Below are 14,888 nucleotides of genomic sequence, written 5' to 3'. Positions count from 1 at the left end.
TGGTTCATAACCTACTCCTAACCTACAAAATTAATGATATCCCCCGTTTACATAGTTGTATTTCTTAATCTTTTATCTCATGTTCAGTAAATGATGCTATTCAGTAAGTGATGCTATTCTGTCTATACCGGTCTAAAGCTCTGTATCACAAGGCTAGACTGTAGGCTGCTGCTGAACCCTGCACTAGACTGCCAATCATATTTCAGAGGATGAACAGTTCATTTATGAGGAGACATGATTGAACTATTTTACCTGTATGAACACTTACTTCAGCTATGGTAAATAACATAAAACTAAACCAATCAGTGTGACATTGTGCATAAGCGTGTTAAAAATATATATTTTAATTTGACAGTTGACACATTTCCTCATTCATAAAAAGTTTGTTAATTTGAACACATTATTATTTATGGAGGTTTACAGTAGCCTTGTGCCTGTTGTGTATGCCTTTGGTATAATAGTAAAAAAAAAAATAATCTGTCCAAATGATTTCCCTCTAGAGAGTAAGCCTTCTCTTTCATCCTGAGATCATGCCTCTCCGGGCACCTACTATCACAGTCCCATCTCCTCTCCCAATCACAGCCCATCTAACGGCCTCTCCCAGTCTCCCTCCCTGGCCACCCAGAGTTGCCCCAGCCCCAGCACAGGGAAGGGGGGGGGGGGTGTGTGTGTCATATCAGGCATGCTGCTCTGTCTGCATGGGAGACCACGCCCAGTCATCAGTATTCCCCCTCTCCTTTCCCCCTCTCATCTCCTCCTTGTGCTGAGTGGTTTAGCTGGCGTCTCCAGAGAGAACCAGAGGCAGACGGTGGTGATGAGTGTGCAGGCCTAAGGGCTGGATATCCTGCCTGCTGCCCGTAAGGCCAGGTTGCACTAGGCTGTGGCATGGAGACAAGCCCACACAACAGTGTTTGTGTCTGTATTTAGATCCTTGTGGTTTAATTCCCCTCAAAGTGACTCTGTTCTTTTACACAGAGAATCAGGCTGATTTCACTCTTTCTTCCTTCATTGATAGGTCTGACTGGGCTTTAGTAGCTAACATCAGGCTAATAATCAGACAAGTTTTTAGCTTCAGAAGTGTGCCAGCTGTTAAGGTGGCAAAGGCTTGAGACGTCATGGAAACATAATACATACACTACACCGTAACCCGATACGCTGAAAAAAAGGAAGAACGTGTAATGACTCCTTGAGGTGAAGCACTGGTGATGTGTTCACCACTTTAATTCAGATTACACCTGCAGAAGGTGCGCGCACACAGAAACAAACACACACAGGAATGGTAACACACTCATATAAAAAAGTTGCTGACAGCTGCAGTGGGGTTGCCAAAACATACTGCTATCTTGCAAAGCCATTTCGCAATGCTAGCTCCCTCTTCCTCTGCCGACCATGTGTGCTGGGGTCAGGCTGTAGCTGCCAAGACTCTCTACATCAGACATACACATTCCGTCTACTCCTTCCCAGTTTCCATGTAGCTAGCTTCTCTCACTGCAAATAGGACAGTAGACCAATGGCCCACTGATGAACTGAACCCTTCCTGCTCCTTCTGATCCAAAGAGGAAATTGCAATGTTCCTCGTGGTTGGTTTATACTAGAACAGCCCTTTGTCTGTGAATGGTGGAAAGGGTTAAGTGAGCTATAGAGTGATAACACTTAGGCAGAGGATTTGGTTAGTAACATTTACACTAAGATACAGGTATAACTTTTTTCTGTTTCTTTTTCTCTCTATGCACACACACACACACACACACACACACACACACACACACACACACACACACACACACACACACAGCAAGACAATAGGATTAAGTGGTTGGAGTACATCTCATTGTCTTGTTTATTTTTCTATCCTTGTGAAGGTGCAGTGAGTGTCAGTTTACTGAAGCTTTTTTTTCACTCTATCCCACTGAGGTAATTATTTTTAAGTGCCTACAGGCTGTGGTGGAGGTTAGGGGTGATCCAAAACAAAGCTGTTTATATTCCACAAAGCAGGTTCCTGAGTTACAGTAGTGGTACTGACATAGTAGATCCTTCATTCCTACACACAAGTCAGATTCTTTGGGATTCCAAAAAGTAGTGCCAATTATATATTGGGAAATACAAGTGAAGTTTTCCACATGCAAGTGAACACTTGGCAATAAAGTGCTGCTATATTGAATTAGATGTGTACTGTAAGCTCAGTATAACGTAGAGCATGGTGCAGTAGCTGATTACCCCATGTATCAAGTAGCCATAACAAAACTAGAAAGCTATGGAGTGGAGCTGCCAAGGCTTAGATATGTCCGATTTCTTCTCAAGATGGAGGGTGTCGGATTGCAAAATAACGGCCTCTTTTTCTGATTTCAAAAGAATGTAGCTTCTGGCTTCTTTACAGTACTGTATATACACTACTCCTACCATCCTGTATAAGAACATGTGCTGTCCTGTACTGACTGAGTCCTCCCTGCATGGTCTAAGATCCCGCTCTCTCTGTTCGTCAGGTCTGCAGGTCAGGGTTAATTGACTGAGAGGAATGTGTGCGGCAGGCAGGACTGCTCGGTCGCAGTCTCCCTTTTATCTGATTAAGGCGCTGCTTGTCTTAACTGGCACGCTGCACTACCGGGCCGGGCGGCTGCACTCAGAACCCCTTATGCCACCACGCACCCTAGCCACACACAGCCACACACAGCCAGCCAGGGCCCTCAATGGGCCAGGAGCCAGAGGCGCGACCCATCTCTCCCCGGGTGGGTGCCTGTTGGCATGGTGAGGTGTGTTTTCCTCCTGGGCATGGTGGCTTGAATAAGCGTGTGTCGGCTGAAGGCTGGTTTGACGGTGTCAGCGCTCCTTCAGTAGTGGGGTATAAAATGCTAAATGTGCCCGTGTTTGATCCCGCCTGGCCACTTGGCAGCTGTGCAAACAGCGGTGGGGCGATTCAGCCTCCTCTGATGTGGGCTGCTGCTTCTGGACCCAACAGAACAAACACATTTGCTCAGGTCCATTTCACTTTGCTGAGTCAAATAATGGCCAACCAGGATGTTAGATCAAGAGCACTTTTCGGTGCCTGGTATTTGGTGCTGTGCCCATAGTATTTAGACAGTGTTTACCTAAACAATGTCTCCATGATGCCAGGCTGCCATTGTGCCCAGTGCGCATTGGATGCCCAGTGGATGCCCAGTCTCCTGAATGGGCCACAGTCTAATTTTATGCAGAGCAGACGTTGGTAGAATGGTTGTCTATGAGGAGAAGTACTTTACTACTGGCCACAATGACCCAGTGTCTCTGCTGTGAATGGGCTGTGATGTCACCCTATAATATCATTAAATGGGTATCTCCTCCTCCCTCCTCATCCTTCGTTCATTCATCTCTTTGACTGTGGTCTCCCCCTGATAATCTGTGAAATGTTATCATGAATGGGCAATATTGGGATGACTGCACACATTAATTTAGCCTTTTAGAGTTTAGTCATATAAAATAGGTGTGCTACCTTGTGGATACATCAGTGTACTAAATAGTAAGCATATGTGGAGAGAGAGGGAGCAAGAAAGGCATTTGAAGGTGTGACGAGATAATATGTGCTGAAGCATAGGTATGTGTGGAATCAAGTTGAAAAATGTAATTTGGTTGTATAACGTGAACTTCTTGAAAGATAATTTATTTTGACCGTGTCAGAAACATCAGAGAAGATTAATCTCTTGGAGTGTAGCCTTCACCAATAAGCCTTCTCGAGACTGCAACCAAAACAAAGAAACAGCACGTCCCTGAGTTTTACATCCTCCCTCCTCTCATTCCTCCTCTCCTCCTCTCCCCCTCTCCCTCCTCTTTTCCATCCTCTCTGTGGGCCACATGAGCATCTCTCAGTCTAACGTCACCTCAGGCCTTGATGTGGCGTCGGCGTCTCTCATTCCAGCCGTCTGTCAGTCTCTGCTAATCACTGAGTCACAGCACCAGCCACACCACCGCATGCCACTGGCTGCCTCCTGCCGCCACAGGCCCTTCCTTTCCCCATTACTCCACATTACTGGACTGACTGGGAGAGCTGACTGGGAACTGACTAGTGGTGGTCCACGCTGCCTCACCAAACCATGGCCAACCACCTCCCACGCATCCCACCATTTACTGTGCGTGGCACTACATGTATTTCTGTCCCCATATTGCTGTTTTACAGTTCCTCATCAGGAGGTTGTTTGCCTAGAGTAAGAATACTTTGCCTGGTATACACATCAATCTGGTGTCCTCCGAGGCCAGCCCGGTCTTTTGTTTACGGCCATCGGCCCAGATTTTCCTCTTTCCTTTTTGTATGCATTTTCTGTTTTCTTCAGACCACCTGTTTTTGGAGTCAGCATGAGTGCTGCTTTTGTAATCAGGCTAGTAGTGAATGTCCCATGAGCCACAGCTTGCGCTTTAATGTATGTCAACCCTACTATATCAGAGGGGTATTGACAAGCAGGTCTGCTCTACTTAGCAGGGAACAATAAGTAAAGCTGTGGTGGGAGAGGAGAGTTCTATGATGTAGGTGAGGCTCTGTGGCACTCTCATGTCGAGTTTGTCCTCAGTGACACAGGCACAGTCAAATCGGAGGCGCATGTGCCCTTACCTTGCTCTGCTCTGGACCCCAAGGAGGGGAGGTTGGGGCCAGGGCTGTGGTTGGTTGAGAGTTGGGTGTTTGGAACAGCTGGATGCCTTAGCTTGGCCTGGCTCCTTCTCTCTCTTTCTTCATATCTGCATATTTGGGATGGAGTGAGTGGCCTGGCCTGGCAATCTCCAGACTGAGTGTTGCTAACGACAATTAATGTGGGCGTCTGGAGGAGGCCCAAGGGTCCGTCCTAATGAGAACTTGACAGCGTTCACTTCCATCACTACAGAGCTGCTGGGACACAGTCCACTGGCAGTTTCTCATAAAACCACATGAAGAGGTCTCTCTACGTGCTCCTATCCTCAGCCCTCAGAGCTCAGACTCCAGTATGTTTTTTTGGGGAACTTCTTAGGAAGAAATGACAAATAGTGAGTAAATGATGACATTTATTTAGATAGACTGATTGCTTGCATTATGTTTACTCACGTCAAGAGGAACACAATGTTAAGTTCAGTCATTCTTTGACGGTGTGAGTCACATCTACTCAATGTTTTGGATGAGTCTGTGTGTGTGTGAGTGTTTGCACGCTCGCGTGCATGTGTCCAATGAGTTGCTGTTGTCCATCTGTTACACATCATTTGATCAGCACACACACAGCTATTTCATTTTGTCTGAAGTGTTGCATTGCGTCAAAAAAACACCTACATTGAGATAGAGGTGAAAAGTAAGTAGATTGTTTGATATGTTTTACAAATACTTAAACTTCAATTTCAACTTTAAAACATCACTGTTCCATCGAAAATAGAGATTAATTCATGTATTTGAACTCCAACCGTTTTCTAAGGGGCCACAGTCATTCTCTGACTCATTAGAGGCACACAAGAAAGCTGTGGGAAGCACATTAGTGATTGTTAAACACAAGAGGAATGTATGGCACGCAACATGAAAACAATGTGGTCTGGAGGGAATGTATTTATCCACTGTCCATCTGTCGCCCATGCTCTAGAATGAGCAGAGCACATTGAGCTCTATGATGTAGAACTGTATCCATATAGTGTTTGTGTGCGTAGAGTGTCACAAACAGAACTGTGGAATGAATTAATATTCTGTTAATATGATGGCTTCCCTCTACTTTCAGGCGGTAACGCTTCCCGCCACATTTCAGAACAGTGTCAGGAAACTGTACTCACGGAATGTTGCAGTTTGGGCTGAAAACGGGACAGGCATGGTGGGTTTGTTAGAAGAATGCAAGCGAGCAAGTAAACTGTTTGTCAGATATGTCGTGTGTTTGATTTAATGCCTAAACAGTTCCCTCAGAGCATCCCCTGTGTGTTTACAACTGGGCTGGGGCCAGGGAAAGCTGCTACATGCCGCTAAGCTCACACCACCTGCTCTGCTCTCTGGCATGGTAGTCTAACAGCTAGCCAGAGCCCTGCTAACTCACAAAGAACATGGAGCAGCCTTTTCCTGCTTTTTTCCCATGTTTTTTTGTCTTGGGTAGATTGAAGTGTTCTGAAATTTGCTGTAGGTGTTTTTCATAGGGAGCTGGGGCATTGCAAAATGTGTATGTATTTTTGCAGAGTGAGACATTTTGCAACCCAGTCGTCATTTATACTTTGAAGACGTATAAAACCATCTGCTCTGTCTATGTGATTGAAGTATTGAGTGTATGATCGTGAGTAGCAAGACATGTAGGCGGCTGGCATGGATGGTGAGCATGGATGGTGGGCATGGATGGTGAGCATGGATGGTGAGCATGGATGGTGAGCATGGATGGTGAGCATGGATGGTGAGCATGAGCCATTAGTAAGAGCTTTGTCTCTGTTTTTCCCCCTCTGCAGTAAGCAGGGAATTTCCACCAGCTTTCAAGAGAAAAACTCAGCATCCACCAGGTATAGCCTTGGATCAATTGAAAAAGGCAGCTAATATCATCACACATGAACTGAGACTGGTAAACAATATGAATGAGTTAATGTACTTACCACACATCAGAAGCTAGAATTTCAAACATAGAGAAGAGAGAGAAATAGAGAAGAGAAGCTGTGGGGGCATTAGTCTCTGTTAGCCTCAGACCCTGGAGAGCTGTGTGTTTTGTATTATAAAGAGAGAGAGGCATACTGTAGTTATAGGTCTGGTCAACAGTAGAAGTAGTTACAGGTCTGGTCAACAATAGTAGTTACAGGTCTGATCAACAGTAGTAGTAGTAGTTACAGGTCTGGTCAACAGTAGTAGTAGTAGTTACAGGTCTGGTCAACAGTAGTAGTAGTAGTTACAGGTCTGGTCAACAGTAGTAGTAGTAGTAGTTATAGGTCTGGTCAACAGTAGTAGTAGTAGTTACAGGTCTGGTCAACAGTAGTAGTAGTAGTTACAGGTCTGGTCAACAGTAGTAGTAGTAGTTACAGGTCTGGTCAACAGTAGTAGTAGTTACAGGTCTGGTCAACAGTAGTAGTTACAGGTCTGGTCAACAGTAACAGTTACAGGTCTGGTCAACAGTAGTAGTAGTTACAGGTCTGGTCAACAGTAGTAGTAGTTACAGGTCTGGTCAACAGTAGTAGTAGTAGTTGCAGGTCTGGTCAACAGTAGTAGTAGTAGTTACAGGTCTGGTCAACAGTAGTAGTAGTAGTTACATGTCTGGTTAACAGTAGTAGTAGTAGTAGTAGTTACAGGTCTGGTCAACAGTAGTAGTAGTAGTTACAGGTCTGGTCAACAGTAGTTGTAGTAGTTACAGGTCTGGTCAACAGTAGTAGTAGTAGTTACAGGTCTGGTCAACAGTAGTAGTAGTAGTTACAGGTCTGGTCAACAGTAGTAGTAGTAGTTACAGGTCTGGTCAACAGTTGTAGTAGTAGTTACAGGTCTGGTCAACAGTAGTAGTAGTAGTTACAGGTCTGGTCAACAGTAGTAGTAGTAGTTACAGGTCTGGTCAACAGTAGTAGTAGTAGTTACAGGTCTGGTCAACAGTAATAGTTACAGGTCTGGTCAACAGTAGTAGTTACAGGTCTGGTCAACAGTAATAGTTACAGGTCTGGTCAACAGTAATAGTTACAGGTCTGGTCAACAGTAATAGTTACAGGTCTGGTCAACAGTAGTAGTAGTTACAGGTCTGGTCAACAGTAATAGTTACAGGTCTGGTCAACAGTAGTAGTAGTTACAGGTCTGGTCAACAGTAGTAGTAGTTACAGGTCTGGTCAACAGTAGTAGTAGTAGTTGCAGGTCTGGTCAACAGTAGTAGTAGTAGTAGTTACAGGTCTGGTCAACAGTAGTAGTAGTAGTAGTAGTAGTAGTTACAGGTCTGGTCAACAGTAGTAGTAGTAGTTACAGGTCTGGTCAACAGTAGTAGTAGTAGTTACAGATCTGGTCAACAGTAGTAGTAGTAGTTACAGGTCTGGTCAACAGTAGTAGTAGTAGTTACAGGTCTGGTCAACAGTAGTAGTAGTAGTTACAGGTCTGGTCAACAGTAGTAGTAGTAGTTACAGGTCTGGTCAACAGTAGTAGTAGTTACAGGTCTGGTCAACAGTAGTAGTAGTTACAGGTCTGGTCAACAGTAGTAGTTACAGGTCTGGTCAACAGTAATAGTTACAGGTCTGGTCAACAGTAGTAGTAGTTACAGGTCTGGTCAACAGTAGTAGTAGTTACAGGTCTGGTCAACAGTAGTAGTAGTTACAGGTCTGGTCAACAGTAGTAGTAGTAGTTACAGGTCTGGTCAACAGTAGTAGTTGCAGGTCTGGTCAACAGTAGTAGTAGTAGTTACAGGTCTGGTCAACAGTAGTAGTAGTAGTAGTAGTGGTAGTAGTTACAGGTCTGGTCAACAGTAGTAGTAGTAGTAGTTACAGGTCTGGTCAACAGTAGTAGTAGTTACAGGTCTGGTCAACAGTAGTAGTAGTTACAGGTCTGGTCAACAGTAGTAGTAGTTACAGGTCTAGTCAACAGTAGTAGTAGTAGTTACAGGTCTGGTCAACAGTAGTAGTAGTAGTAGTAGTTACAGGTCTGGTCAACAGTAGTAGTAGTTACAGGTCTGTTCAACAGTAGTAGTAGTTACAGGTCTGTTCAACAGTAGTAGTAGTTACAGGTCTGGTCAACAGTAGTAGTAGTTATAGGTCTGGTCAACAGTAGTAGTAGTTATAGGTCTGGTCAACAGTAGTAGTAGTAGTTACAGGTCTGGTCAACAGTAGTAGTAGTAGTAGTAGTTACAGGTCTGGTCAACAGTAGTAGTAGTAGTAGTTACAGGTCTGGTCAACAGTAGTAGTAGTTACAGGTCTGGTCAACAGTAGTAGTAGTTACAGGTCTGGTCAACAGTAGTAGTAGTTACAGGTCTGGTCAACAGTAGTAGTAGTTACAGGTCTAGTCAACAGTAGTAGTAGTTACAGGTCTAGTCAACAGTAGTAGTAGTTACAGGTCTGGTCAACAGTAGTAGTAGTAGTTACAGGCCTGGTCAACAGTAGTAGTAGTAGTAGTTACAGGCCTGGAGGCTGAGCACCACAGGCTTGTGAAGGGAGTGGGCAGACAGCAGTGGAGACCTAAGAATAGCTGCAGTGTTCCAACAGGGAGGGAGGGATGGATGGATGGTGAGATAGCCCCAGCCTGTGACCTCAGAGCAGCGCCTGGGCTGGCCCTCATCTGGCCCTGGCCCATGGTCGGTCCTGCTGTAACGCAACTACTCTGCCTGCCCGGCAGCTTCCTCTAGCGAGTGCCGAGTGGCCTCTTCTATTACTGTCTCTGGCCTTCACATGGGAATCCAAATAGCGGTAGAACAAGCGGTCCTCTCAGGACATAGACTGCCCTCTGAACCCCCACCCCCCCAACTTCATTCCCCTGCTGAATGGTCTCTCTTTATGTCAGCAGGGTTTATGACCCTTCGCTCCCAGACTGGGACTGATAGGAATCCCCATCAAAGCTCTCTCAGATAGCGGTGTCACCTCTGGACATGGGGTCCCTGAGTGAGTAGGACCCCCTGGTGGTACCCACCACGCTGCCTAATAACCTATATTAGCCGTGGAGGGATATTTTCCATAAAGGGGTTAACCGGGGTTGGCCCTGAAATGACCGACCTGCTCAACCCACAACTAACCTCTCTCTTTCTTTCTGGGAAGTGACACCTTAGCCTCAGGAAGTGGATCCTCTCGCATACTTAAATACAGCCTTACAGTGCTGCAGAGAGAGAGAAAGAGAGGTGTATTGTCAGCCACGGATGTTAATCTCACAACGGACTGAAATAAATCAGCCCTTTATGGCTTTAAAAGCATTTCACTGCTGAAATATTTGACAGTCCACTGAATAGCCCCATAGACATTCTACCCACTTTGATCGCACACCCACTGTCTTTCTCTCACACACACACACACACACAGTGACAGACCTAAATGGACGCGCACACATTCATACACACTCAGTCTAGGACTATTTCTAGCCACATGATAGCACAGTGTCTCTTTCTCCCATTGTGTGGGTGGAAGTTGCCTGCTCCATGCATATCGAGGCAGCGTCGTAACAGGGGGTTTAGGAATGAACGCAGCAGTCTCAGCCAGAGACAGCATCGTAGCAGGGGGTTTATGAATGAACGCAGCAGTCTCAGCCAGAGACAGCGTCATAGCAGGGGGTTATGAATGAACGCAGCAGTCTCAGCCAGAGACAGCATCGTAGCAGGGGGTTTATGAATGAACGCAGCAGTCTCAGCCAGAGACAGCATCGTAGCAGGGGGTTTATGAATGAACGCAGCAGTCTCAGCCAGAGACAGCATCGTAGCAGGGGGTTTATGAATGAACGCAGCAGTCTCAGCCAGAGACAGCGTCGTAGCAGGGGGTTTATGAATGAACGCAGCAGTCTCAGCCAGAGACAGCTTCGTAGCAGGGGGTTTATGAATGAACGCAGCAGTCTCAGCCAGAGACAGCGTCATAGCAGGGGGTTTATGAATCTCAGAAGACGCAGCAGTCTCAGCCAGAGACAGCGTCATAGCAGGGGGTTTATGAATGAACGCAGCAGTCTCAGCCAGAGACAGCATCGTAGCAGGGTGTTTATGAATGAACGCAGCAGTCTCAGCCAGAGACAGCGTCATAGCAGGGGGTTTATGAATGAACGCAGCAGTCTCAGCCAGAGACAGCGTCATAGCAGGGGGTTTATGAATGAACGCAGCAGTCTCAGCCAGAGACAGCGTCATAGCAGGGGGTTTATGAATGAACGCAGCAGTCTCAGCCAGAGACAGCGTCGTAGCAGGGGGTTTATGAATGAACGCAGCAGTCTCAGCCAGAGACAGCGTCATAGCAGGGGGTTTATGCAGCAGTCTCAGCCAGAGACAGCGTCATAGCAGGGGGTTATGAATGAACGCAGCAGTCTCAGCCAGAGACAGCATCGTAGCAGGGGGTTTATGAATGAACGCAGCAGTCTCAGCCAGAGACAGCGTCGTAGCAGGGGGTTTATGAATGAACGCAGCAGTCTCAGCCAGAGACAGCGTCATAGCAGGGGGTTTATGAATGAACGCAGCAGTCTCAGCCAGAGACAGCGTCATAGCAGGGGGTTTATGAATGAACGCAGCAGTCTCAGCCAGAGACAGCGTCGTAGCAGGGGGTTTATGAATGAACGCAGCAGTCTCAGCCAGAGACAGCATCGTAGCAGGGGGTTTATGAATGAACGCAGCAGTCTCAGCCAGAGACAGCGTCGTAGCAGGGGGTTTATGAATGAACGCAGCAGTCTCAGCCAGAGACAGCGTCGTAGCAGGGGGTTATGAATGAACGCAGCAGTCTCAGCCAGAGACAGCTTTGTAGCAGGGGGTTTATGAATGAACGCAGCAGTCTCAGCCAGAGACAGCATCGCAGCAGGGGGTTTATGAATGAACGCAGCAGTCTCAGCCAGAGACAGCGTCATAGCAGGGGGTTTATGAATGAACGCAGCAGTCTCAGCCAGAGGCAGCATCGTAGCAGGGGGTTTATGAATGAACGCAGCAGTCTCAGCCAGAGACAGCGTCATAGCAGGGGGTTTATGAATGAACGCAGCAGTCTCAGCCAGAGACAGCGTCATAGCAGGGGGTTTATGAATGAACGCAGCAGTCTCAGCCAGAGACAGCGTCATAGCAGGGGGTTTATGAATGAACGCAGCAGTCTCAGCCAGAGACAGCTTCGTAGCAGGGGGTTTATGAATGAACGCAGCAGTCTCAGCCAGAGACAGCATCGTAGCAGGGTGTTTATGAATGAACGCAGCAGTCTCAGCCAGAGACAGCATCGTAGCAGGGTGTTTATGAATGAACGCAGCAGTCTCAGCCAGAGACAGCGTCGTAGCAGGGGGTTTATGAATGAACGCAGCAGTCTCAGCCAGAGACAGCATCGTAGCAGGGGGTTTATGAATGAACGCAGCAGTCTCAGCCAGAGACAGCGTCGTAGCAGGGGGTTTATGAATGAACGCAGCAGTCTCAGCCAGAGACAGCATCGTAGCAGGGGGTTTATGAATGAACGCAGCAGTCTCAGCCAGAGACAGCGTCGTAGCAGGGGGTTTATGAATGAACGCAGCAGTCTCAGCCAGAGACAGCTTCGTAGCAGGGGGTTTATGAATGAACGCAGCAGTCTCAGCCAGAGACAGCGTCATAGCAGGGGGTTTATGAATGAACGCAGCAGTCTCAGCCAGAGACAGCGTCATAGCAGGGGGTTTATGAATGAACGCAGCAGTCTCAGCCAGAGACAGCGTCATAGCAGGGGGTTTATGAATGAGCACAGCAGTCTCAGCCAGAGGCAGGGAGGAGAGGCAGGGAGGAGAGGCAGGGAGGAGAGGCAGGGAGGAGAGGCACCGTTCCAGACATTGAGAGTGTGTGAGAGCAGAGGGAGCACTTTGAGGCCTGTGATCAACTCACATTACTGCTCAATGACTCATCCTTCCAGTCTCCCTGCACTCCCCTCACCCACCCTACCCCATCCGCCTTGGTCTGCCGCACCCCAGCCCCACCACAGTTCCTTAGGGCCATGGCTCTGGCCACAAAATCCCAATTTCACGCCCTCGCTCCGGCGCACAGGCGAAGAAGGCTGCTAATTTGGTTCACGTGTGCCCCCCCTCCTCCTCCTGTTCCCCACTGCTAACAGACCTGGGGGCCAGAGGTGTGGACTGGAACCTTTTGTCTGCAGGGAAGGTTAAGTGGGGGAAGGGCGATGGTTATTCCGGCACGCACAGCATCCATTCAGTAGGTGTCTCTCGGGACAGATATCATAGTGGCACTCCGCACACCAACCACTCACTGACATTACTCACAGGATGACACCAGAGCAGTGGCTGTCAATATATTTTACAGTATATCTACAGCACATCACTCTCCCAATGTCTGTCAATGATTATATAGTCCCATTTTACATACCACTTCTAATTCAAATTGGAATGATCTGTATGTTCTCTTAATTGGCAGGCAATAAAACGATTTACCACAAGCCACATGCAGGCACGGTCCTTCCTTTCTCCACTCTGTAATCTAAGTTGTGGGTGTCATAGATCACCAACCTACCCTCCTTCTGTCATAATCACACCCCATATTAAACCCAATCACACTGTCAGGCCACTAAATGGAAGGGTCTTATCCTATGATAGACTACCACTCTGTGTTAGAGGTGGCTGGCGGATGCTTATTAACGCTCAGTGATAGTGACCTGCTCTGCCCAGCCTGCCATAATGGGACTCCCAGGCATTGAAACCATATCAGGAAATCATATTTTAGCAGAGACTCAAGACCCAAGCCAGCCTCCCCAGTTAATGGATGGACAGTACATTAGCTATCTTACAGAGAACTGCATAGGCTGTTTAGAGAGGGAGTGAGCACCATTCTCAGTATACTGTATGAAATATAATCATTTGTAATGTGTTAAACAGAATCATATTCAGTACAGACACACGCACATTGGTTAAGTACAGACACACGCACATTGGTTAAGTACAGACACACGCACATTGGTTAAGTACAGACACACGCACATTGGTTAAGTACAGACACACGCACATTGGTTAAGTACAGACACACGCACATTGGTTAAGTACAGACACACGCACATTGGTTAATTACAGACACACGCACATTGGTTAAGTACAGACACACGCACATTGGTTAAGTACAGACACACGCGCATTGGTTAAGTCACAACTAGGACACCTGTCTTTTCTAGGTTTTTAAAACCGCCTGTTTCAGCTGGTGGGCATCTGAATGATCTGAAGCCCCACCTGCTTTTAGTTGGTTTGAAAGTGCAGACAAATTCCGCTCGATCCATCCAAAAATCAAATGCAACATTCCCTCAGTCTTTGCCTTAGAAAGTTATCAAAGCCCAGGCACAGTCTGACTCTGAGCATGCTCCATCTCATCTCAGACTGCGACCGCTCTCCGCTAGTGCTATCTAACACTACATAGTTACTCAACAACCAGCCGCCTTGGTGAAGACGGTCAAGATGACCGTGCAGTCAGGGACATGGTGTACACTATACAGTCAGGCCTCGTTTTATTTTCATTTCAGAATGCTTTCAGAATCGGAGCCTGTTTTGCTGTGTGATGTCGAGGGCCTTGTCTGACAAACGCCTCTTCAGTCTTTTGCAATATGATACTAAAATAGCTTGATACTGTAGAAACGTGTAACCTAGCCAACAGAGTGGATACTCTAATAAGCAGTATAATCAGGTCTTCCAAATGGAGAGAGAGGGAGCATGGAGGCCTAATCCAATCACACACCGGCAGTGTTACGGTTCGCCTCCATTTGGGCACTCTGCATAATGTGGCCTGTCAGCTTCCAGCAGTTAGACAGAGAGAGAGCCTTGGGTTCCAGTCAGGCAGTGTTGGGTTACAGTTGCACACCCCAAAGAGGAGAGATGGCTTTTGGGCATTCCATATGAAGTCGGGAACATTGACGAGCATTGAAAACACGCATGAACTGCACATCGCCAAGGCCTCCCCTTCGCTGGGTTGGCAGATCAAACCAGGGCAGAGATGCCAGAACATCTGTGGCGTTGAGAGACAGCAGAGTGGTGACAAAACATTTCCAATCTCCCTCCGGGCCTGCTTGTGATCTGGTAGTTTACCTCACACGGCGAGGGGTGATAGAGACAGAGTGACATACAGCCGTGGTAATCATTTATGCCTTTCTTTGTTATGAAATGTGATGTGGGGATTTCTATATTTATTCACAGTAGATTGTCTGTCTCTCTGTCTGTCTCTCTGTCTATTTGTCTCTCTCTCTTTTCATGTCTTTGTTTTTTCAGACTGTTGCCGTCTGGATCCAAGTAGAGTTTTAGCACTCTAGTCTAGCTTTCCTGCCCTGGGGGCTTTCCCTCTCCCCCTCCCTCCATCCACCCCTCTGTAATCTGGTAGAGTTGAATTAGATCAGTGCGA

At 47.0% G+C, this 14,888-nt stretch overlaps 1 protein-coding gene across 3 annotated transcripts in view; it reads left to right on the top strand.

Moving 5' to 3' along the window:
- LOC139383189 (protein c-ets-1-B) overlaps positions 1-14,888 on the top strand; it is a 44,214-nt gene that overhangs the window by 12,677 nt on the left and 16,649 nt on the right. The gene's annotated exons all lie outside the window — the stretch shown is intronic.

This window comes from Oncorhynchus clarkii, chromosome 24 (assembly GCF_045791955.1).
Source record: "Oncorhynchus clarkii lewisi isolate Uvic-CL-2024 chromosome 24, UVic_Ocla_1.0, whole genome shotgun sequence".
Classification (NCBI taxonomy): domain Eukaryota; kingdom Metazoa; phylum Chordata; class Actinopteri; order Salmoniformes; family Salmonidae; genus Oncorhynchus; species Oncorhynchus clarkii.
This window is presented reverse-complemented; position numbering and strand designations above follow the sequence as displayed.